The 27,952-nt window shown below is 43.1% G+C and overlaps 1 protein-coding gene and 1 long non-coding RNA gene across 5 annotated transcripts in view; one reads left to right on the plus strand and one right to left on the minus strand.

Annotated features, from left to right (window-relative positions):
- The window catches only part of LOC115570877 (RNA binding protein fox-1 homolog 3-like), a 1,044,539-nt gene that overhangs the window by 742,603 nt on the left and 273,984 nt on the right, over nt 1-27,952 (minus strand). The gene's annotated exons all lie outside the window — the stretch shown is intronic.
- LOC115570889 (uncharacterized) lies at nt 19,445-21,230 on the plus strand. The gene is made up of 3 exons (XR_003981840.1): nt 19,445-19,845; nt 20,062-20,285; nt 21,053-21,230. It is a non-coding gene; the product is annotated as an uncharacterized LOC115570889 (long non-coding RNA).

A 27,952-nucleotide genomic window follows, 5' to 3' on the forward strand; every position in this document is an offset into this window, starting at 1 on the left:
GAAACTCTGGGACCCACCTGTCAACCTTTCCCACCTGACATCCGAGCAGCAGCAGAAAGTGAGACAAATGCTGAGGGAAGAGAGTGAGGTTTTCGCTAGAGATGATTGGGACACTGGATGCATCCCTGATTTGCAGATGAAAATACGTCTGAAGGATGACATCCCAGTGGCAAAGACATATAATGCCATCCCCCGTCACCTATATGAGGAAGTGAAAAAACACATACAGGATCTACTCAGCAAAGGATGGATCCAGAGGTCAACTTCTTCCTACTCATCGCCAATCGTGATAGTGAGGAAAAAGGATTCTACAATCAGACTCTGTGTAGATTATCGACAGCTAAATGAAAAGACACACCCTGATCGACACCCCATCCCAAGAATCCAAGAGATCTTAGAGAATCTTGGAGGAAACTCATGGTTCACAGTGCTTGATCAAGGTAAAGCATATCATCAAGGTTTTGTCAGTGAAGAGAGCTGTGCATGTACCGCCTTCATCAAACCCTGGGGATTATATGAATGGCTTAGGATCCCTTTTGGGCTAACAAATGCTCCGGCTGCTTTTCAGAGATACGTGGAGGGCTGCCCTGGAGACCTGAGAGATGAGGTGTGCATGCCCTACCTTGATGATGTCTTGGTCTTCAGTAAGGACTTTGACCTTCATTTCAAGAATGTGAGGAAAGTCCTGCAGAGACAAAAGAGCTGTGGTATCAAACTTAGACCAAAAAAATGTGATTTCTTTAAGAGAGAAGTGTGTTATGTGGGACGTGTCATTTCAGAGGAGGGATATCGGATGAACCCAGCAGAGGTAGAGGCTGTTCAAGCCCTAAAGGAAACCAGACCTAAAACAGTCAGAGAGGTGAGATCTCTGGTTAGCTTCCTGGGCTACTACAGATCATTCATCGCTGATTTCTCAAGGATTGCCAGACCTCTCTATGAGTTGCTGTCCTACCCAAAAACTGAAAAGAAACAGACAAAGGGTCGAGGATGTCGCTCCCCCCAACTGCCTCCAGCTCAGCCAGTAGAGTGGACAGCTCAACATCAGCCGGTGGTAGACAAATTAGTTGACACACTGTCAGACCCTCCAATCATGGCGTATGCTGATCTTGAGAAGCCGTTTGTGTTACATGTTGATGCATCTGAGGAAGGTCTTGGGGCTGTTTTATATCAGCGTCAGGCAGGAGTATTGAGAGTGATAGGATACGGATCGCGAACACTCACCCCAACAGAGAAGAACTACAGGCTCCACTCAGGAAAGTTGGAATTCCTGGCCCTCAAGTGGGCAGTGACTGAGCGATTCCGTGATTATCTCTTTCATGCCCCTCACTTCACAGTATACAGCGATAATAATCCCCTGACATACATGATGAAGACAGCAAAGCTCAATGCTGTGGGACATCGCTGGGTGTCAGAGTTGGCAGATTTCCGCTTCACTCTGAAATACAGACCTGGAAAGGTCAACCAAGATGCAGATTTTCTCTCTCGTCAACCAGCAGAAATGGACAAAATTATGAAAGAATGCACAGAGGAGTGTAAACCAGAGGACATTGCAGCAGTTGGAGATGGTCTGAAAGCCCAGAGCACAGGTAACACTGACTGGATATCAGCCATCACATGCAATGAAGATGTACTACCTGAACTGAACACTGTATGTGAAACTACAGTCCAACAGATACCAGTCGAAGAGATACAGGCAGCTCAAAGAGAAGATGAGGTGCTAAGCAGAGTCATCACACTAAAACAACAGAACGAGCGTCTGAGATACAAAGATAAGCTCAAAGAGCCAACAGCAGTGAAACATCTACTGAGGGAGTGGTTTCATCTTCACCTGGATAAGGATGGAATTCTGTGGTGAAAGTCAACCTCTCGAACCCAACTTGTGGTTCCTGAAAAGTTCAAGTCATTGATTTATCAGCAACTACATGAGGAAATGGGCCATCTGGGAGCTGACAGAATGACATCTTTAGCCAGAGAGAGATTCTTTTGGCCAAAAATGAGAGAGGAAATCGAACAGTATGTGACAAAAGTGTGCCGATGCTTGAAACAGAAGAAACCAAATAGAAAAATGAGAGCACCTCTGTAAAACATAACAACATCAGCTCCTTTTGAAATGATCTCTATTGATTATCTACATCTGGAGAGAAGCAAGGGTGGTGTGGAATACATCCTTGTTATAGTGGACCACTTTACAAAGTTCGCACAGGCTTATGCAACACCAAATAAGTCTGCTAAGACAGCTGCACGCAAAATCTTTGATGACTTAATTCTGAGATTCGGCTTCCCGGCCAAAATCCACCATGACCAGGGAAGAGAATTTGAAAATGAACTGTTTAGGAAACTGCAAAGTTACAGTGGGATACTGCACTCAAGGACAACACCATATCATCCCCAGTCTAACCCTGCAGAGCGCTTTAACAGAACCCTGTTAAGTATGCTTCGGACACTGGAGGAGTCACAAAAGCCTAACTGGAAGGACTACTTGAACAAAGTTGTGCATGCATATAACTCCACTGTCCATGAATCAACAGGATTTTCCCCTTTTTTCCTGCTATTTGGGAGAGAGCCTACATTGCCTATTGACCTGATGTTTCCTAGAGAAGGAGCAAATCCACAGTCCCATTCTGGATATGCGGAGAAATGGAGAGTGTCAATGCAGGAAGCTTATACCATTGCACAGGAAAACATGAGAAAAGCTGGTGAAAGAGGACAAAAACTCTACAACCAGAGAGCATGGAGTTCTGTTCTTGAACCTGGGGATCATGTACTGGTCCGAAACCTATCGGATAGAGGAGGACCAGGAAAAATACGTGCACACTGGGAAGACAAAGTACATGTGGTTAAGGAAAGAAGAGGAGGAAATGGTCCAGTGTATGTGGTGAAACGTCTGGATGGAGAAGGTAGAGAGAGGACTCTACACAGAAATCTTCTGTTACCTTGCCCTTATCTTGACGATCAGCAGAGCACCAAACACCTAAAGAAACACAAGGGAGACAATAAGAAAGAAAAGAACAACGCACAAAAAATGACAATAAAGGCTCAGATTCCCCAGGAAGGCTCTGAAAGCTCAAGTGAGGAAGAATATGCGGTGTGGATAAGCAGACCGAGTCAGAACACTCATCATAACCTGCAAGCTCCAGGTGTCAAACCCACAGCAGAACCACCTCCCAGAATGGGAACTCAGGCTGAAGGACTCATTCAGGAAGAAAGGGGCCAGCCACAATATGAGGAGGACACTATTCAAGACAAGGTTCAGGTGGAGGAGACTAGACAGCAGGAGCAGGAGATGGGCCAGGATCAACAGCAACAAGGGCAAGAACCAGAACCGCAGTTGCCTGAGGAAGATGTGGGGTCTCCAGAGGACTATCATGAATCTGAGAGAGTCAGACATTCCATGAGAACACGACAACCAAGACGTATCCTTACATATGATGAACTAGGAGAACCTAGTATTACCCTAAGAAAGTAGAGACTGGAATAAAATAGTAGTTGATTGAGTTTATAGCCAATAAGACCGCTAATGTTAATTTAAAAGTTCATTTTTCGATGGATGATTGTTAATACAGTTACAGTAATGTATGAGTCATGTTTCAGGAACTCATTTTTTTGATATGAAACATAAACAAGAGATTACACATAAGATAAAGAAGTTTATTTACAGAAATTAAGGTGTTACAGGGTGGCACAAAGTGTATTCTGTAATAAATAGCACTACACATTATGCATGTATAATGTACAGTTACATTAAGAATGTTGGAGTGGTAGATATTGCCACATGTGACTTAATGGACTTGGGAGGCCTACCAATGTACCGATGGATTAAGACGACACAACTACACAGGAGAAGAAAGAGTTAACTATTTATCCTGTATTCATGCTGTGGTAGTCACCAGATGTGTAGTTATTGATGTTGGACGATGATATAACTGTATGCTAGTAATAATTCATCTAAAGATATTCAGATGCCTTATTGTGATGTAACATAAGTGCGTATTTGTTTACTTATAGAAAAATGTTTTGTCAACATTTCATTTTTTTTAGTAGGGGAGGGTGTAGCGAACTGAAATAGTATTCTGTATTTCTTGTTGATTTTATATCCAGTCATGTTCAGGTGAGACATATGTCTAAGTAAGTGCTTTAATTAATTCATTGTGTTTTTATGACCATGGTTACAAACATAGTTTTGTTAAGGTTTACCTGTGTGAAAGATGGTGTACTTGACCTTTAGGAAGGAGGCGCTATCCCTTTAAGAGAAAGAAAAACACGAAGAAGCGGTGTGTGGGAGCCGTAGAGCAGTAGTGAGGCCAGGCTGTTGTGCTTGAATTTTGAACCGGACAATGTTAATAAATGTTCAGCAATAGCAGAAGAAAGTGTCTCCGGCCCGTCATTTTTGAGGGTGCAACAGTAGCTTAATTAATTGGGCCCGGTGCCAACTTAACTCAGTGTCGCTAACGTGAGTAAGTGACTAATTGATAGCATTAAGCGAATATATACATGCCATGATGTAACTGCTGACTGCATTTTCAGATGAGCTTGTTCAAATATTTCTCACAGAAGAGAAAGACACCTGATGAAGATGACGCTAGTCAGGTATCATTAGCCTTTTACTGACTCAAATGATGATGGTTCGGGAAAAAATTGTGTTCACACTTGTAATCAGATGTGATATGAGTGTAAATTATCTAACGTTAATGTTTTATGTAATCGTATAAGACAAGTAACATTAGACAGGGAGGAGCACTGGAACAAAGTGAAGGAGAGCAGAGTACAGCAGGGGGAGAGCCGAGTGAAGGAGCAGGAGAGCAAAGTGATGGTGCAGGAGAGAGAGATGAGAGTAGAGGAGAAAAACATAAAGGGAAGCACAGGCTATCAGGCTGGGACCCTAGATTAAATTAAATTCAAATTAAATAAAAAAAATATATGTTATTGTTGTATTTTTTGTTATTATTTTTTTATTTTTACATTCAGCCTTTAAAAAGCCATTTTCCATGCCAGCCATTCAATAAAAAGGGGTATTATGCTGGGCATAAAAGTGAAATCTGCAGTCAAGTGTCATTTGTTTATGCCGCCACGGCTCCTTGATAAAAATCCTAGAGGATACACTGCCTACATTTTTCATCTTAATAGAGCCTCTATCATCAAGATAGAATTGCATTGAACATTAACATGTAAATGAGACAGCTTACCACTTTTGAAAGAATTAACTAATCTTCTGCACTGAACAGGAGATAGTAGATGTCTGACATCTTCCTCTTTAATTAACTGAAGATCATCTGGCCCTTCCACACCTAAGTTGGTTTCCAACTCATGAACCACTGCTTCCACCTTCTCCCCATCTAGCTGTGGTAACACACTCTGTATAGCATGCTCAATGAACTCCATCATGTAGTCTTTACCTGTAACACAGAATGCTGCAAGGCAATCAAGTCGAGACCAAACTAATTATATGTGGCCTAGTGTTGCACAGTAAACCGATACTAGAAAGGTACCGCGTACCCAGCCGTTAAGAACAATACTTTTTCACGTTTTATTAGCATCGGTACTTTATGAACTTTGTGCGACAGCAGTGCAGCGTGTCTGTGTGCAGCTTCTCTCTGCTTCCTCACTGCCTGCAGCCAGAGTGGCCGTGGTTTCACGGTGACAGACAGTCACAGAGCAGAGCGAGACAGACATGGCTGAAAGTGGCATGAGTGCTCCTGCCGACCGTTCTAGGCTTGTTGAAGAAGCAGACGCACGGAGCGAAATATGGAAATACTTCGCTAACGTTGCCGACAGTAAGGGCAAGCCCACGGACACCACAAAGCCCGTCTGTAAACGATGCTTTAAATCCATAATGACCAAGGGAGCCAACACGTCCAACTCAGTGAAACATCTAGCTGACAGACATGCAGACTTGTTCAAAGAGTTCACAGAGCTGCAGGTTAGCGATAGATAACATAAAGGCAAGTTTTTTTTTTTTGTGACAAGCGAACTATTTTCACCATCAGAGTTGCACGAGGCATTCAGGGGTAAAGCTAACTGTTTAACAGTCCGATGTGGTTCCACACATCTCTGTATGCCAACACAACATTCACACTGGTAACATGAACTTTACCAGAACATGCACTGGTGTTCACAAGTATGCTGATCAACAACACCACTTATAAATGATCTATTTTAAGTCAATCAGTACTAGTAATATAATCATAGCATGTACATTTTTGTCAATAATTTATAATATATATTTAGATTTATATTATTAGAATATGGTCTGATTAGCACAGACCTCCACCAGGTCTGGGTCATTTGTGTTGTACTTTAGTGCACTAATGTAGTTTACAGGCTAATAATCCAGGGATGAATTTTATCAACATGAAATGCAAATTGCAAAATTCCACTTTCTGGGATGAATAAAGTGTTTTTTTTTATTTTTATGAATTGCCAGACTTACAGTTAATGGCCGCGTTTCCCAGATTTGTTAAGAAGCTCTTAAGTGCTAAGATCTTCTTAGGAGCGCTCTTAAGAATGCTGTGAAAGAAGGATGTGTTTCCCAGAGTCGCTCTTAGCTTAAGAAGATCTTTCACTAAGAAGGAAATGTAAGATCGAGCTGACCCACTCTTAACAGCCTTCTTAGCGACCAAATGCTCAGTGATCAAGCCGCGTCAGGGAAATTTATATCCTGCGGACCACTGATGCAAGAAACATAGGCTAATAGTAGAGAAGAAAAAAAAAAACTTTATTGAATTACACGTTTAAGTTTTCCACACACATCTGCATATATGAGTTTATAGTACAACACATACAAAAAGCCAGACGGTTTACATAAATGCATACGTGCGTCAGCACTTCTCCCCACTGGACGTGCTGTCAGACCGGGCTGTCCAGGCAAAGTACTGGCTGCCCCGTGTGGAGATCCAATGGCTGATCACTCTGGTGTCTCCACACATCCAGAGAGCAACCCTGCAATTTTGCCCTCAGCCCGGAGGTGAAGCTCCTGGCTGTGCTGCGTTTTTACGCAGTGGGGAGCTTCCTGGAGGTGGTGGGGGACGGCACCGGCCTCAGCAAGGCATCGGTGTCACGGAGTGTGGCAGCTGTGAAACCGATTCTCCTGTGCCATGCCCGGACCCACATAAAGATGCCCTTCACACGGGACGAGGTCCGCCACGTCCACCAAGGGTTCCACGCAGTGGCTGGGATCCCCCAGGTGTGGTGGACGACACCCTCATTCCAATCCACAATCCCTCCCTGGTGGATCTGTGCTCGATCGGCAGATAGCTCTACGCGGCCATCAACACCCAGGTGGTGGTGAACCACAATGGCCTCATCACTGACATCGTCGCCAGGTGGCCAGGAGGCACACACGACAGCTTCATGTGGGCCAACTCAGCTGTGGGGCAGAAGGCTGGCAGAGGAGAGTTTGATAGGAGCAATGAAGGGAGATTGATTAATGAAACTGAACGGGATACATTGCGTAATGCAGATAAAAAATAGAAATGCCCCGCACCTGAATCCTGGGGAAGGATTGGAACCGAGATGAAGGCAAGGCAAGGCAAGGCAAGTTTATTTGTATAGCACAATTCAGACACAAGGCAACTCAAAGTGCTTTACAGGCACACACAAATTACATTAAAAGACATAAACATTTCATTTAAAAGACATTAAAAATTGCATTATAAAAAAAAAAAAAAACTCAGAGTAATAATGCAGTTCAAAGACTTGAATTGCTTCAGTTAAAAGCAGATGCAAAAAGAAATGTTTTAAGTCTTGATTTAAAAGAGGTGAGTGTTGGAGCAGACCTGCAATTTTCAGGGAGTTTGTTCCAAATATGTGGCGCATAGTAACTGAAAGCTGCTTCTCCATGTTTACTTCTGACTCTGGGGACTGAAAGCAGACCGGTACCTGACGATCTCAGAGGTCTGGATGGTTCATAACGCGGCAGCAGATCAGAAATGTATTTTGGCCCAAAACCATTCAATGCTTTATAAACCAACAACAGGACTTTGAAATCTATTCTTTGATAGACAGGAAGCCAGTGTAAAGATCTAAGAACTGGAGTGATGTGATCTACTTTTTTGGTTCTTGTTAGGACTCGAGCAGCAGCGTTCTGAATCAGCTGCAACTGTCTGATGGAGTTTTTAGGGAGTCCTGTAAGGACACCATTACAGTAGTCGAGTCTGCTGAAGATAAATGCGTGAACAAGTTTCTCCAAATCCTGCTGAGACATAAGCCCTCTTATCCTGGATATATTCTTAAGGTGATAGTAGGCTGACTTTGTAACTGTCTTAATATGGCTGCTGAAATTCATGTCTGAGTCCATAGTCACACCAAGATTTCTGACTTGGTCTGTAGTTTTCAACATTACAGACTGAAGCTGAGCAGAGACTTTAAGTCGTTCTTCCTTGGATCCAAAAACAATTATTTCAGTCTTATCTTTGTTTAACTGAAGAAAATTCTGACACATCCAATCATTGATTTGTTCGATGCATCTACTCAGGGTATGTATGGGATTATAGTCCCCTGGTGATATGGTTATGTAAATTTGTGTGTCATCTGCATAACTATGGTAGCAAATTTCATTGTTTTCCATTATTTGAGCTAGAGGGAGCATGTAAATGTTGAATAGTAGAGGCCCCAGAATGGAGCCCTGGGGTACTCCGCTTGTCATTTTCATCCGTTCAGATGTGTAGTCACCAATAGACACAAAGTAATCTCTCTCATTTAGATAAGATTTAAACCACTTTAGTGTTGTACCAGAGAGTCCAACCCAGTTTTCCAGTCGGTCCAGTAGTATATTATGGTCGACTGTGTCAAACGCAGCACTGAGATCCAGTAATACTAAGACTGAGATTTTTCCGCTGTCTGTGTTTGAATGAATGTCGTTGAAGACCTTAACAAGAGCCGTCTCAGTGCTGTGATGTGGTCGAAATCCTGATTGGAAAACATCAAAACAGCCATTTATTATTAAGTAATTGTTCAGCTGTTGAAAGACAGCTTTTTCAATTATTTTACTTAAAATTGGGAGGTTTGAAATGGGCCTATAGTTATTCATTACTGATGTGTCTAGAGTTCTCTTCTTCAGGAGTGGTTTAATGACTGCCGTCTTAATGGCTTGGGGGAAGACACCTGAGAGAAGAGATGTGTTAACAATCTGTAGCAGGTCTGGAATCATGCAGTCTGAAACTTTTTTGAAGAACCCTGCTGGTAAAATATCCAGGCTGCAGGAGGAAGACTTCAAATGCTGTATAATGTCTTGAAGGTTTTTGTCATTAATTGGATCAAATTGTGTCAGGGTATTAGAGTTGGGTTTAGGTGGACAAAACGACAACACACATCCAGTACCTGGTAGAGTGGCACTGACCGCTTGTCTAATTTTCTGAATTTTGGCAGTGAAGAATGATGCAAATTCATTACAGGCCCTGGTAGACAGATGTTCAGCTGCTACTGGCACAGGAGGGTTTGTTAACCTGTCGACAGTAGCAAACAAGGCACGAGCATTATTTTTGTTCTTGGTGATAATGTCTGAGAAGAAGGACTGCCTTGACTTTTTTAATTCTAAATTAAAAATGTAAAGTCTCTCCTTATGAATGTCAAAATGAACCTGGAGATTTGTTTTTCGCCACCTGCGCTCAGCTTTTCGACATTCCCTTTTTTCCATCTTGACAAGCGTGGCGTTTCTCCAAGGAGATTTTTTCTTACCAGAGACCACCTTCACTTTAGTGGGTGCAATGGCATTCATGACATTTGTAATTTTGGAATTGAAATGAAGTACAAGGTCATTGACAGAGAACCTAGAGAGGGGTGGTGTGGAAGAGAAAGCATCAATGAATATGTCACCAGTGTTTTCAGTGATGTGTCGCTTTGAGACAACCTGAGTTTGAACATTTGTGTGCACTGATATATCACTCTCAAAGAAAACACAGTAATGGTCAGAGAGAGCGACATCAGATACCAGAACCTTAGAAATGTTCAGACCCTTTGAGATAACTAAGTCCAGGATGTGGCCCCTGTTGTGTGTGGGTTGTGTCACATGCTGAGTGAGTCCAAAGTTATCAAGGACACAGCACAGTTCTTTAGTCCATCTGTCCTCAGGCTTGTCGACATGGATGTTAAAGTCACCAACAATTAACACACAATCAAAGTCAGTGCAGATAAGAGACAGTAACTCAACAAGGTCATCAAAGAAATATGTGCAGTATTTAGGTGGCCTGTAGATGTTTAGAAATATAGCTCGAGAAGATGAGTTTACCTGAAGAGCAACATATTCAAAAGAAGTAAAACTTCCATAAAACATCTGCTTGCATTTGAGTAACTCATTAAACAGAATACTAACACCTCCTCCTTTTTTATGCATTCTAGTTTCACTTATGAAAGAGAAATTTGGAGGACTTGATTCAATGTGAACAGCTGCACTGTTATCCTGGTCTAACCAAGTTTCAGTTAAAAACATAAAATTAAGATTGTGTTTGATGATAAAGTCATGTATTAAAAAAGATTTTCCTGCCAGAGATCAGATGTTTAATAGAGCTACAGTTACAGTATCAAAACCAACTGTGCAGTTTTTGCGACAGTTAGTGGCTGACGAGGAATGGGAGCTAAATTGAATGGATTGGCAGATTTAGTCCCGCATTTCCTGTTTCTCAACAAATTCACAATTTTTCTATTACCTGTAAGCACAGGAATTGAGGAGGCAGCCTGAACTCCAGGGGGCCCTGGCTTTTCTCGGGGGAAAACAGTAGTGATATCAACTTCGTAGCCCGGACCCGGCACATATCAGTAAGCATTAATTGTACTGTCAGCATGGACAGGATGTACTTCGCTGTTTTCAGACTGTAGAGGCCAAAGATTATTCAGAGGGGGCGGAGGGGCACGATGACGTTTTGGCGATGGTGGTTTCAAGCGTGGCAGATTTGGGCGGGGTGTGAGTCTGAGTCCAACATTGACCAGCTTTTTCATCTCATCCGTGAAATCGAGGAGGGGGGAAGAGGGGGAGAGGCTGAGGCTGGCTGGAGAGGGCGGAGAGTTGGTTGGGGTTGGTGGAGAGTGGATGTTCCCTCTTGTTGCGACTGGGGGGGACTCCTCCTTGCGGGGCGAAGATGGCAGCAAGGACTCCTCCTCCTGGCACAGCTGACTTGTCTGTTCGAAGCTTATCTCAGGCACAAATATTTCTCCTTCCAAGGGCTGTCTTATCAGTTGTTTTAGTTTGTTTTGCCTGGTGTCCTTGAAGGGAGGAACTGGTGTGTGGTGCACAGAGTAGAATATGTTGGAGGTTAACAACCTTACTCCTGACTTGTTAAGGCAGAATCCATCTGCCTTAAAGAGGTGTCTGCGTTCCCAGAAAATGTTAAAATTGTCAATAAAGTTCACCGATTGAGCGGCAGATGTAGCTTTGAGCCATCTGTTCAACATCAACAACCTGCTGAATCTCTCATCACCTCTACGAACAGTTGGTAGAGGGCCACTGACAAACACCACAGTATCGAGAGATCTGACTTTGTTCAACAGATCAGTGAAGTCTTGTTTCAATACCTCAGATTGCTGTTTCACAACATCACAGGCCCCTGTGTGTAAGATGAGAGATTTCACTGTTGGATGTTCAGCGACAATGTCCAGAATTTTTTCTGAGACGTCAGAGACCATATCGTTGGTAAAACAGAGTACTTTGGTGTTCTTCTTGCTGCAAAAGCTGTTTACCTCCTTCACAGCAACATCACCCACAATCAGTGTTTGTGGTCCAGTCATTAGCTCTTTCTGTGGTCTTTTACTTTTGAAATTGGTCTCATAACTCTCCTTGTTCATTGACGGAGAGCTTGCACGGTCTTGATAAAGTGGAGCAAATCTGTTCTCCAGTTGTATTTTTGTTATTTGCGTAGGTACGCTCTTACTTTTTGTTTTCACCGTTGTCCACGGTTGTTTCCGCTTTGGTACGGGCGTTGAGGAGGCACTCTTTTCAGAGGAAAGTGCAGGCCAACCAGTTGCATCACAGATCTCAGGACGCTGGGCTCTGCCTGTTACTCGTTCTCCCAAAAATGATTTATCTTTAGGCTTTGCTCCAAGAGTATTCCAGCAGGGATGATTGTTCCTGTGCTTTTTATCCGGTCCCCTGAACTCCTGTTTTGTCGAGTCATTGTCGGGGCTAATTAGCCGTGTGTTAGCAGGCTCTTGTCTGCTGTTTTGATTCCATGGGAGAGTAGTTTCGTTCCCAGATAGTCCATTCACTTCCACATTTACTTCTATCCGGTGGATCTTGGTTTCCAGCTCAGCAATTTTCTGTAGGATGCTCTGAAGGTTCAGGTTAACAAGAGGCATTTTGGTGCTAGTTAGCTTTAGCTGCTAATAGGCTTTAGCTGCTAATAGGCTTGTGCTACTTCGAAGGCCTCGTTCTGAAAGTGCGGAGTTCGGAAGAAAAAACTTTAAAAAAGTGAAATAAGGCAGCAGCAGTCAGTTAATTGTTGTCCCAGTGGTTTGTAAATATCCAGGAGTTACTGCCTGTAATCTTTCAGTGAAGAAAAATAATAACAGTGGAAAAAATAGCAAGCAGAAGCGAGAGCAAGCAGAAAAGCGTCTGCACCCAAGCAGATACAGGAAGCAAGTCGGTTGAACTGCGCCTCGGCAAGCGCCAGCTGTCTCCGGTGCAGCTCCAACCTCTCCTGCTTTATCTGGACCATCTCTTCCTGCAGGGCAGTTTGTCGTTCGAGTTGGCCCTCTATCCCCCGCAGCACCACCAGCTTCTCCCTCTCCAGGCGCACCAGTGTCTCACTGCAGGTGCAGGTCGTTATTGCGGGCCGCCCTGTTAAGCCTCCCCGCATGCGGACACCGGGCCCTGCTGGTTGGCGCACAGGGACAGGGCACGGTTGTTGGGGGTCGTCCTCTCCTGGGGGCCTGCACGTAATGCCTTCAGAGGCCGTCTTCCCGATGACGGAGAGGACTTTCTCCTCATTGGGAGTGAGGGTCGTCCCACCCGGTGCTCCACCACCTGTGCCCATGGATTCTCTCCTCACCTTCGCACTCTTCTTTTTTGTTTGGCTCTGGAACTCCTGCCTCTTCTTCCACACAGCACCCCAGTCACGCAGGCCACATGGCCTGGAGGGGGACATCTTTTCGGCTATGGCCTGCCAAATACGGTTCTTCACCATGATGTTCCTTTTGCCCCTTTTTCCCCCGAATAAAAAATCAAGGTGCTGCCAGACCTCAGATGCCCATCTCCTCTGCAGTAAACGACGGTGCCCGCTTGTTTCTTTTGCTGCCGGTTTCTTCCATTCTCACATGTGTGTGCCTATATTCACGGGGGTATATATGCACTAATGGCCTTGATTACTACTTGGATACACCTGTTGGCACACACACACACACACACACACACACCCGCACCCCCCCACACACGATACATGCGTAGCCTAATTGCACCTGTGTGGGGGGACCACGGGGCGCTGTGTGTGACTTTATGCGCTGATAAAGAGGTGGGTGATCGATTGATTCAGTTTCAGCACCACCGCGGTGGACAACTTCCACTAAGAGCTTCTTAAGAAGCTTCTTTGGCTTGATCTTAAGGTTCTCCTAAGAAGGCAGTTAAGAACGCGTCTGGGAGACACCCGTATCTTAGCGCTCCTTCTTAGCCGAACCCTTCTTAAGAGCCTTCTTAAGTCCTTAAGAACGATCGAATCTGGGAAACGCGGCCAATGTCATTTATGTTCATTATTTTTATGCTGAATAAAATTGTAGTTAACGTGCTGTTAAGATAAGCTGTTGAGAGCAAACAAGACAAATGAACAAAACAAGAAGACACTTGTCTTCTTGGATACAGATACAGAAGCTATAAAGGTCAGCAGCTTTTACAAAAATATATATTTTTATTTTTATGTTTTAAGTTTAAGTGTTTTAATTAATAAAAAGAAATAAATCATTTTAAGTTCCACATTCTGTCACCTAATATTTTATTCCATTACTTTTGATGATGTTTTAGTTTTCCACCGTGGTATCGTTTCAGTATCGGTATTGAGATATTTAAGGCAGGTATCGTACTGAAGTCATAATTTTGGTATTGTGACAACACTAATGTGGCCAATGGATAGTAGTCTGCTAGACTGTCCACAGACACACACACACTCATAATGAGCATTATGACTGTTTTGTAGACAGTGCACACCAAGATCCAAAACATGCACTGACTGATACAGCTCAACAACAAAATGCACACATGATTGATTAGTCAGTATGAACACAATTTTCCCAGACTTGTAGCCTGTGTCATTTTAGTTAACAACAGCCATGCCTCTTTGGTACAGTGTCCCTTTTAAGGTAACAGAGGGTGTTTCAATAGTGTCCTCTGGACGAAGGCCCTTGAGACTGACAGCTCTCTGAATGGCTATCTGGTATAGTTGGTCATGAAACTTTGTGGCTTCCCCTATTTGAAGCAATTGAGGAAATAAGCTGCCAGCATATAAGTAAGCTTAGAGCAACTGGTGTCTTTCAGCTAAAGTACTGCAGAGATTTTTAAAATTATGCAGTTTCCTTGCACACTGCTTAAAATAGCTGTGCTTGCTTTCATAGCGCAAAGTCCATAATTGAATAAGGGGACCAAAATGAAGGATGAGCTCAGGGTAGTGGCCAAGGTAATGGTGTTTGGGTTCCAGTGATTCTCCTGGGAATGTTTTGCTTCTCATTTCAAGGTACTCCTCAATAAGCATCTGAAGATATGCAACTTGGTTGGTATGGATCCTGGGTGCACAAATTAGATCAACAACCTCCCTCAACTTGAGACACAACTGCCAAACATCATTTTCAAGAGAATTTTTTATCCTGTCCCCAATCATTACAGGAAGGAGACGTAAGAGGCACCAGTTCTGTGCAGCATGCCCACCAAGCTTTTGCTCATCTGGTTTTACCTCAAAAGGTTTGTTGTTAACATCACTGCCTTTATATGGGAAGTGTGATATTATTCTGTTTAGGTGGTTATAAGTGAACTGTTTCTCAGTCTTCACCAAGCGCTTGTACATACATGTACATAGCGAGATCAACAGAAACAATCTCTTCAAACAGTTCATGACCCAGACATGGAGGGAGGCCTGGCTGGCAAACATGAAAATACTTCTGTCATGGTGTGAGTGGGGGGCAGGCGCGCCTATCGGGGTATTCTGTGTTCTCCCCCTTTTTCCTCCCTCGCCAGCTCCAGTCTACCGGCTCCCGGACCTGTGGGCGTGCCAACCGCACCAGCCCCAGCGGAGAGGCGCACCTGGTTTCCATTCATTCATCATCCCCCTGCTACTTAAGCCCAGCCGTGCCTCCACTCCGATGCCAGATTGTTTCACCAGTTACGGTGAATTTATCAGAGCCTTCACACATCTTTATGTGACTTTTGAACGTGCTAGAAACGTGTCTAGTGTGTTTTTGTGAGCCCGTCTCACTATTGTGTTTTTTCTTTCCTCTGCGCTCCTGCCTCGCGGCAGATAGATCTCCGTGCCTCTCGAGCCCAGTCCACCTGCCTGCCAGCCAGCCTGCCAGCCAGTCCACCTGCCTGCCCGCCAGCCTACACCGACTACGCCTGCCAATCCGCTCACCTGCGGACCCCACCTCCCCGGCGATCCCTGAACCTAAATAAATCAAGTTAAACCAACCGCTGCCTCTGCTCCTTCTGCTTTTGGGTCCTGACCTAGAACCCCGCGCTAACAACTTCAGTTGATTGAACACTGAGTCAATCTTTACCCCATATGCCATTTCCCCCTCTGCCCCATAGTTGTTGTAGGTCTCTACTGATCTTACAGAACCTGATTTTGTAGGAGTTTGCTCCCAGGTTTGCCTGTCTATGAGGCGATACCTGCAGAAGTATCTGCTTTTACTGAAATTCTCAGTGAAACCTCCAATGCAATGAGACCCTAGTTATCTCCAGTTGTAGCCAGAACAGTACCCCTCACAATATTTCCTCCAGGGCCTTGAATTCGATTTTCTTCCATTTCTTTCAGGTCATTAACTGCAGCAGAAAATACCTTTATCTTGGCCAAAAAACTTTAAGTCCTCCCCCCTGCACAACAAAACTAGCTGCATAGGATCAATGGAAGACCTGTTGTGTGCTGCGATCTCTGCTAGTGTCAAATATACAGTTAAAATCTTGTGCTTCTTTCTGCCAGAGCCAAGAGGGTTAGCAACCTCAAATGAATCTTGGTAAAAGATTATGCCTACTGAGGATGGTGATTCATTTAACAATGTATTTCAATGTGTTTTTTTCTGATTTTACCATCTCTCAGATCTTCCGGGACATCAGGAGTTGTTGGTGTGTCAGATTTTGCTTGGAGATATTGCTCTTTAACTGAGGTCTGGCTAAGTAATGCCTTCACTGTATCTTCTATGGACACATACTGGCAAAATCTCTCTTTTCCATTTTTATCAATACCCAGGTAAATCTGTGTTGGCTCAACAAGGTTGAATTCACTCTTGAAAAGTGTTTTCCGTATTTGATCAGTTCTAAATACTCCATTGCATCTTTTCATCAGGTAATTTTCTGACAGATTATCTATGAGAACCCTAATTTCATTTTCAGGCACATTTAACAGTATTAAATCTTGATGTAATTTGACAAAAGATGGGCTGTGCTAGAACTGTGTACCTCCTGGAATTCTTCAATTAGTTTCTGAATCACGCTGGCTGGTAGCAGCATTTTAGCCAACATCTGGAGATAAAACAAGGCCAAACTGTCCAACACCTCCGCTCCGATCTAAACCTGTTTGAGATGTTTTGGTCATTTCACTGTTCGACAAGCTAGCTGTGCTGGCAGTGGCAGCACTAGAGGTGCAAGTTCTTTTTTTATGTTTTAGTCTGATGTGTGAGGTGAAAGATGAACGGACAGAAAAAGTCTTGGAACAGTTATCATAGGGGCAAGGCACTTTTGTCCCACTTTCAATATGCAACTGGAGATGCTCCCATAAGGTTGCTACATGTTCTGACACAAAGCTACATCACTCAAATTTGCATGCTAAAGCATGTCCTTGTGGTTCCCCTGGTTTAACTGTGAGCGTATGGAATCTGTACGCTTTTGAAGTGCAACTACTGTTGTAAAGGCTGTAGGACACTCTGCATATCCACACTGAAATCTAATGTTGCAAGATTTCTGTGAATTTTAACACGCCGAATGAAAGCAGGAACTGACACAGTCCTGAATTTACAAACAGTACAGTGCAAGACATTTTGATGTCCTAACCTGAGAATTTATCAGTTAGCTTAAATTGGAAGCATTTGGAACTTTCTTTTTCACAAATATCTGTGACTAGTCTTAAATAAATGAGTAAACTAAGTTTGATTTAGTCAGTCAAGAGAAAAGTCACTTACATGCAATGATGCGCCATGTGCTGCTCCACCTTTAACTGTGTCTTGTTGCCCTCTTCCTGCAGCAAATTCGACTGGAGAACGTTGCAGACTCCTTTCACAATCCAGTGGGATTTGATACAGAAGCTTCAATATTGTGTCTTTTCTCAAAAACAACACTCAGTGATCCGTTTGCGCCAGTTGGTCTGTCTTTCTGATTTGCTTGCTGCGCACCTGTAGGCTACAGCACCTGAAGTGCACGTGGATAACGCATAGTGATCACGTGATCAGGGTGGCTTCCCAGCTTGAGCAGCTGCATGCTTCATGGGCAGTGAGTGCAGTCCCACCAAAGAGTACCGCTCTCTGATTACCATAGCTCCTCTAATAAGATGTCTACTATATATGACAGCATTGGGCAGGCTTGATACTGTACAGAAGCCCTAAACGGTCATGCATTCATATATTTTATATCCTCCGTTTTCCTGTGATAATGCGTTAATTTCCTCCGTTTTCCCGAGATAACAGGATAATTTTTTCGAGATCTCCAGAAAACAAAACGATAGTGTAGTATATTAAATCATTGCAGGAAACATCATTCAGTGTAGCAATGTCAGAGGAGCAGGAGCATATCGATCACTGCGTCAAATAAATTTTAAATCAAGGCCTGACGCAGGCTGACATAGCATTACGCCTTTTTTTTTATAGCCAGGCCTTCGGATATTGTGGAACATCTCAATAATTATTTTGTAAATAAAGTAAAGAAATTAGGGATAAGATGAACCTAGCAGATAATACACAATCCTACTTCAATATAAGAAATCAGATTATGGCAGGCAAAAAGTGTGAGTTTAGATTTACTCCAGTTACAGTCAGTCAGGTAGAAAAATTATTACTTGCATGTAAGGATAAACCAGCTGGACTAGATAATATGGATATGAAATTGCTCAGACTGGCAGCAAACTTGATCTCCACCACAATTTGTCATGTATTTAATTTAAGTTTAAAGAAATGTATTTTTTCTCAGGCATGGAAAACTGCAAAAATTATTCTATTACCCAAGAATCCTACTGTATCCTTCTGTGGCTCAAACAGCAGTCCAATAAGCTTGCTGCCCGCCTTGAGTAAAATGATGGAGAAAATTGTTTTAGTTTTTTAAAGATTTTTTCCAGCATACACACCTTTATTAAGCAGTAGACAGATAGGAAATATGGGAGAGAGAGGGGGATGTGACATGCAGCAAAGGACCTCCACCGGAATCGAACCGGGGTCGGCTGTATGGTGTTAAATCGATGTCAAAACAACCACAGAGACACGCAGCAACGCACGCACGCATGCATGATTATTTTGTTATGCGTGCGTGCGTGCGTTGTTACGTGCAGATTGTATTTCACGCGTAACAAAAAGCTGCGTACGTATGAAACAGCGTGTGCACGTCTATCTGTCACGTTTGATGCACGTGCGGTCGCCGATTCTGATGCTACGCAACCGGAAGTTGATCTGCAGCGCGCACACCAATCCGCATACATGAACGCCTCACGTAGTTGGCCTTTTCATTTTAATCAACCAGGGGAGGCAGCAGTGAGCCAAACTTTGCCTGCCGGAAATTCAAAAGAAGAAGAAGAAGAAGAAGACGACGGAGGATGAGAAAGGTGACTGGGAAATGGTTAATATTTACGTATAAATACATAGGTCATTTGTGTTGTGTAAGTTTAAGAGTCTGGAGTATTGCTTGTTACAGTTTGTAAACAAAACATTGAAACTGGGCCCCTCCTCTCGGACTCAACTGTGTAACGTTAGCCTCCTGCCCCTGACAGCAGCAGTTACCAGGACCACAAAGGTAAGGAAATACAGTCCGAGAGAAGCGCTGGTGCCTCCGTCACCAACACCGGGAGCCTCCGGTGTTATGTTGCCGTTGCGGTCAGCTGGGAAGACGGTATTAGCGGCGGATGCTAACCCCTACCGCTAGAAAAAGTTAGCATCGAGTTAGCTCACCACCACAACAGTCTACAGTCTAGGCTTTAGTTGTCAGTGACAGGAATCGGCCCACGGCTCCAGTGCTTCACTCAGGCTATATTTCTTTTTCTTTGCCGTCCTGACTGCTGCTGCTGAGAGAGAGAGGCCTGCTAGCACCTGGCTGTTGTGAATTAAGCTGAATGATTAATTCTTATTCTTCTATTGGTTGTTTACCATTCCTGGTACTGTATAGTTAACCATGTACCTGCTGTTCTGATAACTGCTTTTTATTCTCTGTTACAGAACCACACAACTTTCATATACCTTCCACACACACATACTCATCTGTCACACTCACACCATCAACCATTCCTAATCAGCAATTGAGAAACTAAAAGGAACTAAAACTAAAAGGACTAAAAGGAACTAATTCTAACCCAGCGGCCATAAGTGATTCAGTCCAGTTTACCATACAGTCCTTAGAATAAATCTCCACAACACATTCGTAACATGTCTTACAACGAGAGAAGGCCACCAGATAACACAGTCACCAGTTAAACCCACCGGGGGATCATGACATTGTGGGAAGACTAGCTATCAGACTGCACATCAATTCTGAATCAGGTAAGCAGTATCTATGTGATCTTTGAACCCAAATCATGATTGTGAACTTTTAACATTATAGTTTAACAACAGATCCACTCAGACACATGTCACACTGGTGAAAAGCACCTGTAGAACTGAGTTTTGAGAGCTTAAAAAAATAGTGTTGCCTGTAACGTTGTGTCTGGTTTTCACCATTTTATAGACCTACACTAAGCTTATCCTTTTTCATGTCAGATGTATTGTTGATACAGGGCTAAGCCAGGGTTTGACAAGAGTTGCCAGAGTCTGATTCTACACCGTAACACAGCAGAGTGGGCGGGGCCTGCAGACCGAGCCAGTTACACCTGCAGCGAGCAGACAGAGGAAGAGGAGTGTGAGATCCACGGGGAAAGGAGCAGGAGAAAGAGAACGACAGCTGTTGCCAGCAGACAGGCATTGACTGTCGGACTAATTGAAATGTGAGTTTATACTCTGCCCTAGGGATGTAATGAGATCAAAATCTACAGTATTTGCCATCATTTCATACCATACATGTTCACAATAATATTGAGACAATTTTGTTATCACGATATCGTGGTATTACCGATACGTTACATCCCTACTCTGCCTCCATTGTGCGAGTAGTGATCCCTGGTCGTGGAAAGTTATTGCGAATGTGTGTTAAAGTACAGTGACTGAAGTCCCCGCCCCCCCCCTCCCCACATGATGATGTTATGTTAAAACGGACGAGCAGAGGGGTCATTCCCCGGCAGATCGCACCCATGGGCCACAGTTTATTTCAGAGTTGTGCGAGTGCGGCTGGAAGTGGGGATTCCAGCACCACGGTTACACCTCGCCTTTCCGAAACCCCGCTGTTCCGAACACGACTTCAATTCATCGTAATGGTGGGGTTTCCCTTTTTTTCAAAGACCCCGCTATTCCGAAAAGTCTGTTGGGGAAACCCCTCCATTCCGAAACCCCCCCATTCCGAAACCCCCCCCCCCCCACTCCGAACGGACTCAATCAGAAAGGAAACGGAGGCTGCGCATTTATCCTTTTTTCCTTTGTGGGTTCAAACGGATCATGTGGCTGATTAACTGCAAAACAAGGCTCCTTCATATTAATGACATAACGCTCATCATGCTTCAACTGGACAAATGGCTATGTTGAATTGAAATTACTTTATCATGCTAAATATCCGAAATTGTATGAAAATTGCTCCCCCCCCCCCATATGACAGCATAAGAGGCCGGCGCCCAAGGACGGTGTGACAGCAGTGGTGCCAATGAAGAGAGTGATGTTGGCCCGAGGTGACGGTGAACAGCTGATACTCTGCCCCATCGTGTGAGCAACGATCTTAGGACGTAAATGAAGTGGTGTGCATGTATTGGGTTTAAAAATGCAGTGACTGCCATCTCGTTTCCCCCACAGCTCCCGAGTCTGCGCCCGGCAGAGGACAGTGTGCAAGTGGAAGACCAGCGGTGGTCGTGGAGAATCGGTGTTACCAAGTCACCACAATAACGGACCCCTTCCCCCCAGACCCCATTCTATAATTTCTGTGAATAAATATTGTTTTAAATGCCCTTTACGGTCTCCAAGCACTTTCTTGGTTATCGAAACACACGTCATATACGTCAGCGTAGATAAGAGCCAAGTCAGAGACAAGAGAGACAATGAATGAAATCCCGCGAAATGATGTGCGGTCAATATGACCGCTTATGGCCGAAATAGGTAAAACAAATGATATTTTCTTTTCCTTTTCTGTAATTTATATAAAAAATATTCTCAATTAAAATACAGACACTTTTAGAAAAATGGTTAGAAGTCTGTAATGTTTGCATTTTGTTATTTACATCACAGATTGATAACTTAATTGTGATGATGTTCAAAGTTATTATTATTATTATTATTATTATTATTATTATTATTATTTTTATTTCACATAAACACACACAGTAAGTATAACGGTACTGTGCTAGGTATTCTTTTCGTTAGTTTTTTATTGCTTTAGCAATATTGTTGTGGCATTCATGGCAATAAAGCGAATTTGAAATTTATTGAATTAATAAATCTTTAGATTCTTGATTCTTGCCTGTAGACTGATAAGTGTTGTGTGTACAAATGAGCAATACATCCAGATTTCCTGAGATTTGTATTGTCAATGGGAATTTGAATTTAAATATCAGGCGATGTTTTCTTCATGGAAATTATTTTTCGGGCAAACAATTACAATAGAGAGGGATCTGTTGTGTGACAGTGGAGCGGAGGGTCAGCAGCTGGATTTTGCACGCACGGTCAGTATTAGTAGGTGTTTGAGGTTTATTACGTTTGCGGACATTATTACATTCAATGTAATAATGTAACAGCCTTTGTGTGCGCACAGTTTGCGTGTATAGGCAGGGGCCCGTGGTCATGATTATCCCCTCTATGGCTATAAGAGATAGATACACAATCAATTTCATGTAGTTTTTACTGAATCAAAAATACATAGGTAGCCTATTATCTAATAAAATAGTCCCACTGTAAAAAAATAATCAAAAAGGCTGCAGGGCGACTGGGTTGTGGGTCAGCATGTCGTCTTCTCCTCTGCTTTAAAAAACAAATAAACAAAAACAAAACTGAGCAGCAGTGCTCAATCCACTCATACCTTGTTAACCTTCCACAAAGACAAGTTATGTTAAAACGGACGAGCAGAGGGGTCATTCCCCGGCAGATCGCACCCATGGGCCACAGTTTATTTCAGAGTTGTGCGAGTGCGGCTGGAAGTGGGGATTCCAGCACCACGGTTACACCTCGCCTTTCCGAAACCCCGCTGTTCCGAACACGACTTCAATTCATCGTAATGGTGGGGTTTCCCTTTTTTTCAAAGACCCCGCTATTCCGAAAAGTCTGTTGGGGAAACCCCTCCATTCCGAAACCCCCCCATTCCGAAACCCCCCCCCCCCACTCCGAACGGACTCAATCAGAAAGGAAACGGAGGCTGCGCATTTATCCTTTTTTCCTTTGTGGGTTCAAACGGATCATGTGGCTGATTAACTGCAAAACAAGGCTCCTTCATATTAATGACATAACGCTCATCATGCTTCAACTGGACAAATGGCTATGTTGAATTGAAATTACTTTATCATGCTAAATATCCGAAATTGTATGAAAATTGCTCCCCCCCCCCCATATGACAGCATAAGAGGCCGGCGCCCAAGGACGGTGTGACAGCAGTGGTGCCAATGAAGAGAGTGATGTTGGCCCGAGGTGACGGTGAACAGCTGATACTCTGCCCCATCGTGTGAGCAACGATCTTAGGACGTAAATGAAGTGGTGTGCATGTATTGGGTTTAAAAATGCAGTGACTGCCATCTCGTTTCCCCCACAGCTCCCGAGTCTGCGCCCGGCAGAGGACAGTGTGCAAGTGGAAGACCAGCGGTGGTCGTGGAGAATCGGTGTTACCAAGTCACCACAATAACGGACCCCTTCCCCCCAGACCCCATTCTATAATTTCTGTGAATAAATATTGTTTTAAATGCCCTTTACGGTCTCCAAGCACTTTCTTGGTTATCGAAACACACGTCATATACTTCAGCGTAGATGAGAGCCAAGTCAGAGACAAGAGAGACAATGAATGAAATCCCGCGAAATGATGTGCGGTCAATATGACCGCTTATGGCCGAAATAGGTAAAACAAATGATATTTTCTTTTCCTTTTCTGTAATTTATATAAAAAATATTCTCAATTAAAATACAGACACTTTTAGAAAAATGGTTAGAAGTCTGTAATGTTTGCATTTTGTTATTTACATCACAGATTGATAACTTAATTGTGATGATGTTCAAAGTTATTATTATTATTATTATTATTATTTTTATTTCACATAAACACACACAGTAAGTATAACGGTACTGTGCTAGGTATTCTTTTCGTTAGTTTTTTATTGCTTTAGCAATATTGTTGTGGCATTCATGGCAATAAAGCGAATTTGAAATTTATTGAATTAATAAATCTTTAGATTCTTGATTCTTGCCTGTAGACTGATAAGTGTTGTGTGTACAAATGAGCAATACATCCAGATTTCCTGAGATTTGTATTGTCAATGGGAATTTGAATTTAAATATCAGGCGATGTTTTCTTCATGGAAATTATTTTTCGGGCAAACAATTACAATAGAGAGGGATCTGTTGTGTGACAGTGGAGCGGAGGGTCAGCAGCTGGATTTTGCACGCACGGTCAGTATTAGTAGGTGTTTGAGGTTTATTACGTTTGCGGACATTATTACATTCAATGTAATAATGTAACAGCCTTTGTGTGCGCACAGTTTGCGTGTATAGGCAGGGGCCCGTGGTCATGATTATCCCCTCTATGGCTATAAGAGATAGATACACAATCAATTTCATGTAGTTTTTACTGAATCAAAAATACATAGGTAGCCTATTATCTAATAAAATAGTCCCACTGTAAAAAAATAATCAAAAAGGCTGCAGGGCGACTGGGTTGTGGGTCAGCATGTCGTCTTCTCCTCTGCTTTAAAAAAATAATAAACAAAAAAAAAACAAAACTGAGCAGCAGTGCTCAATCCACTCATACATTGTTAACCTTCCACAAAGACAAGTTATGTTAAAACGGACGAGCAGAGGGGTCATTCCCCGGCAGATCGCACCCATGGGCCACAGTTTATTTCAGAGTTGTGCGAGTGCGGCTGGAAGTGGGGATTCCAGCACCACGGTTACACCTCGCCTTTCCGAAACCCCGCTGTTCCGAACACGACTTCAATTCATCGTAATGGTGGGGTTTCCCTTTTTTTCAAAGACCCCGCTATTCCGAAAAGTCTGTTGGGGAAACCCCTCCATTCCGAAACCCCCCCATTCCGAAACCCCCCCCCCCCACTCTGAACGGACTCAATCAGAAAGGAAACGGAGGCTGCGCATTTATCCTTTTTTCCTTTGTGGGTTCAAACGGATCATGTGGCTGATTAACTGCAAAACAAGGCTCCTTCATATTAATGACATAACGCTCATCATGCTTCAACTGGACAAATGGCTATGTTGAATTGAAATTACTTTATCATGCTAAATATCCGAAATTGTATGAAAATTGCTCCAATGCGTTATACCGATCTTCGTGCATATTCAGACACAGCCTGATATGGATTCTGAGCAAAGGAATGTCTGTTTTCTCCCCCGGTCTGTTGTCAGCAGGAGAGGGGGCTGCAGGCTCGCGCCTGGGTGAAGTGGGCTCAAGCCAGAGTTCAGCCGGGCTCGAGCCGAGCGGGGAGAGAAAAAATGTGTATTACTTTTGCTCTGTGGGAGATCTCCCACAACAGAGTGGATGAGAAACCAAGGGGGACAGATCTGCTCAGCAAACATCAGAACGCAGAGTGCAGCCTTTGTCTGTCACCTGGTTCAGCACCCTGGACAGCTGCCTGCGTAACTGGATGTGGGAATTTGATGCATTTGAAGCCACGACATTTGGTCAAAACGTCATATATAATAACATGGTTTCGAGTCGTAAACAGTTCTGTAAGTGTAAGAAATAAGAATCAATTAGGCTATTAGTGTTAGTCCTTCTTCATATGATGTTGTGTTACAGTCGCACAGCTGGAGACCGCTAACAAAGTCAGAGACAAGAGAGACAATGTATGAAATCCCACGAAATGATGTGCGGTCAATATGACCGCTTATGGCTGAAATAGGTAAAACAAATCACATTTTCTTTTCCTTTTGTGTAATTTATATAAAAACTATTCTCAATTAAAATACAGACACTTTTAGAAAAATGGTTAGAAGTCTGTAATGTTTGCATTTTGTTTACATCGCAGATTGATAACTTAATTGTGATAATGTTCAAAGTTATCATTATTATTATCATTATTATTATTATTGTTATTATTATTATTTACTGTGCTAGGTATTCTTTTCGTGGTTCTTGGTGCTTGGAGCAATATTGTTGTTGTGGCATTCATGCCAATAAAGCGAATTTGAAATGATTTGAATTAATAAACCTTTAGATTCTTGCCTATAGACTGATAAGTGTTGTGTTTACAAATGAGCAATACATCCAGATTTCTTGAGATTTGTACTGTCACTGGGAATTTAAATTTAAATGTCAGGCGATGTTTTCTTCATGGAAATTATTTTTCGGGCAAGAGAGAGGGAGTGCGGACGGGGGATCCGTTGTGTGACAGCGGAGCGGAGGGTCAGCAGCTGTATTTTGCATGCACGGTCAGTAGTATTAGTAGGTGTTTGAGGTTTATTACGTTTGCGGACATTATTACATTCAATGTAATTATGTAACAGCCTTTGCGCCCTTGCCTTACAGCGCCTTTGCGTGCGCACAGTTTGCGTGTGTAGGCCCGTGGTCATGATAATCCGTCTATGGCTATAAGAGATGGATACACAATCAATTTCATGTAATGTTTATTGAATCAAAAATACATAGGTAGCCTATTGTCTTCTCCTCTGCTTTTTTTTTTCAAAGACAAACTGAGCAGCACTGCTCAATCCACTCATACATTGTTAACCTTCCACAAAGACAAGTTATGTTTAAACGGACGAGCAGAGGGGTCATACCCCGGCAGATCGCACCCATGGGCCACAGTTTATTTCAGAGTTGTGCGAGTGTGGCTGGAAGTGGGGATTCCAGCACCACGGATAGTGCGTGTAAAAAGATTAGACAAACGTTTAATTGTGTTTGCTGCAAGCGAAAATATACTACATAATAAACGAAGATAGTGACATAGGCCTATTAGCAATAAAAAGCAATGAGTTGTGTGAGTGCAGCCGGTGAGCGGACGGCAGTGTTTGATGTAGGAAGTAATGTACACTTGAAAATCAATTTCGGAAATGCGGTGTTTTGAGGGGAGGGTCGGAACAGCGGTGTTTCGGAGTGGGGCTGTTTCGCAATAGAAGGGTGTGTCGGAATGGAAGGCTGTCCCCTCACTCTGGGGTTAAAATGAATCATGTCATGCAAAAGCCTATATGTCTGTATCTCGCATTGGATCGATTGCACCATCTACTGGATGAAAATGGAACACAGAACAACTACGCAACACGTTCATGTACGCGGACTGGTGTGCACGGTGCAGATCAACTTCCAGCTGCGAAGTATCAGAATCTGCGACCGCACGTACGTGTGAGCGCCTAACAACATTTGTCAAACAGTGACAGACAGACGTGCACACGCTGCTTCATACGTACGCAGCTTCTTGTTACATGTGACAGAGTTTGCGCACGTCATTTCCGCGTACGCGTAAGCGCGTGACAAAAATTTTCAATCATCTTCATGCGAGCGTTAACACGTGCGTTCGCAAAAAGACACATGAATGTTATGCGTAGTCACTACGCGTCGTGTGATTACTGGCGTGCAGCAGTCATCATGGGGGGCCATTATAAGTCAATGAGGAAACTACATTTCACGTCAGGCGCTGCTTGCTGCACAGGCGTCAAAGCAGGCGCGAGTGACACGTTCAGTTGATAGGTGCGCACGCTTTTTGAAACGTTTCTAACGCCATACGGCTGCGTATGTAGCATGCGCTCTAACCACTCGACCACCTGCGCGCCCAAGAAAATTGTTTTTAAACAAATACAAAATTATTTTGCAGCTAATGATTTGAACACTGATTATCAACATGCCTACAGGACTGAGCACTCCACTGTCACAGCTCTCACTCAGATGGCTGATGAGTGGCTACGTGAAATTGACAACAGACACCTAGTAGGAGCAGTTTTATTAGATTTTAGTGCAGCGTTCGATATTATTGATCATAATTTGTTGTTACAGAAATTAGCTTGTTATGGTTTTAGTTCGACTGCAACCCGCTGGCTTGAGAGCTATTTGAAAAACAGGAAACAGACAGTTCTATTTAATGGAAGTTTGTCTGAACCAAAAGTAATCGATTGTGGAGTCCCACAGGCAAGTAGTCTTGGTCCATTATTATATTCAATATTTACTAACGACTTACCACTGAATCTAAAGGACGCTAAAATTCAATGTATGCAGATGATTCGACAATACATATAGCAAAACCCACAATTGATGAACTTAGTAGTGTTTTAAATCAGGAACTTGTGACATGGATAACCAACAATAAATTAGTTCTTAACACCGCTAAAACAAATAGCATTGTATTTGGGACAAAAACTATGTTAACGAACGAGC

This window comes from Sparus aurata, chromosome 20, assembly GCF_900880675.1.
Source record: "Sparus aurata chromosome 20, fSpaAur1.1, whole genome shotgun sequence".
NCBI classification, from domain to species: domain Eukaryota; kingdom Metazoa; phylum Chordata; class Actinopteri; order Spariformes; family Sparidae; genus Sparus; species Sparus aurata.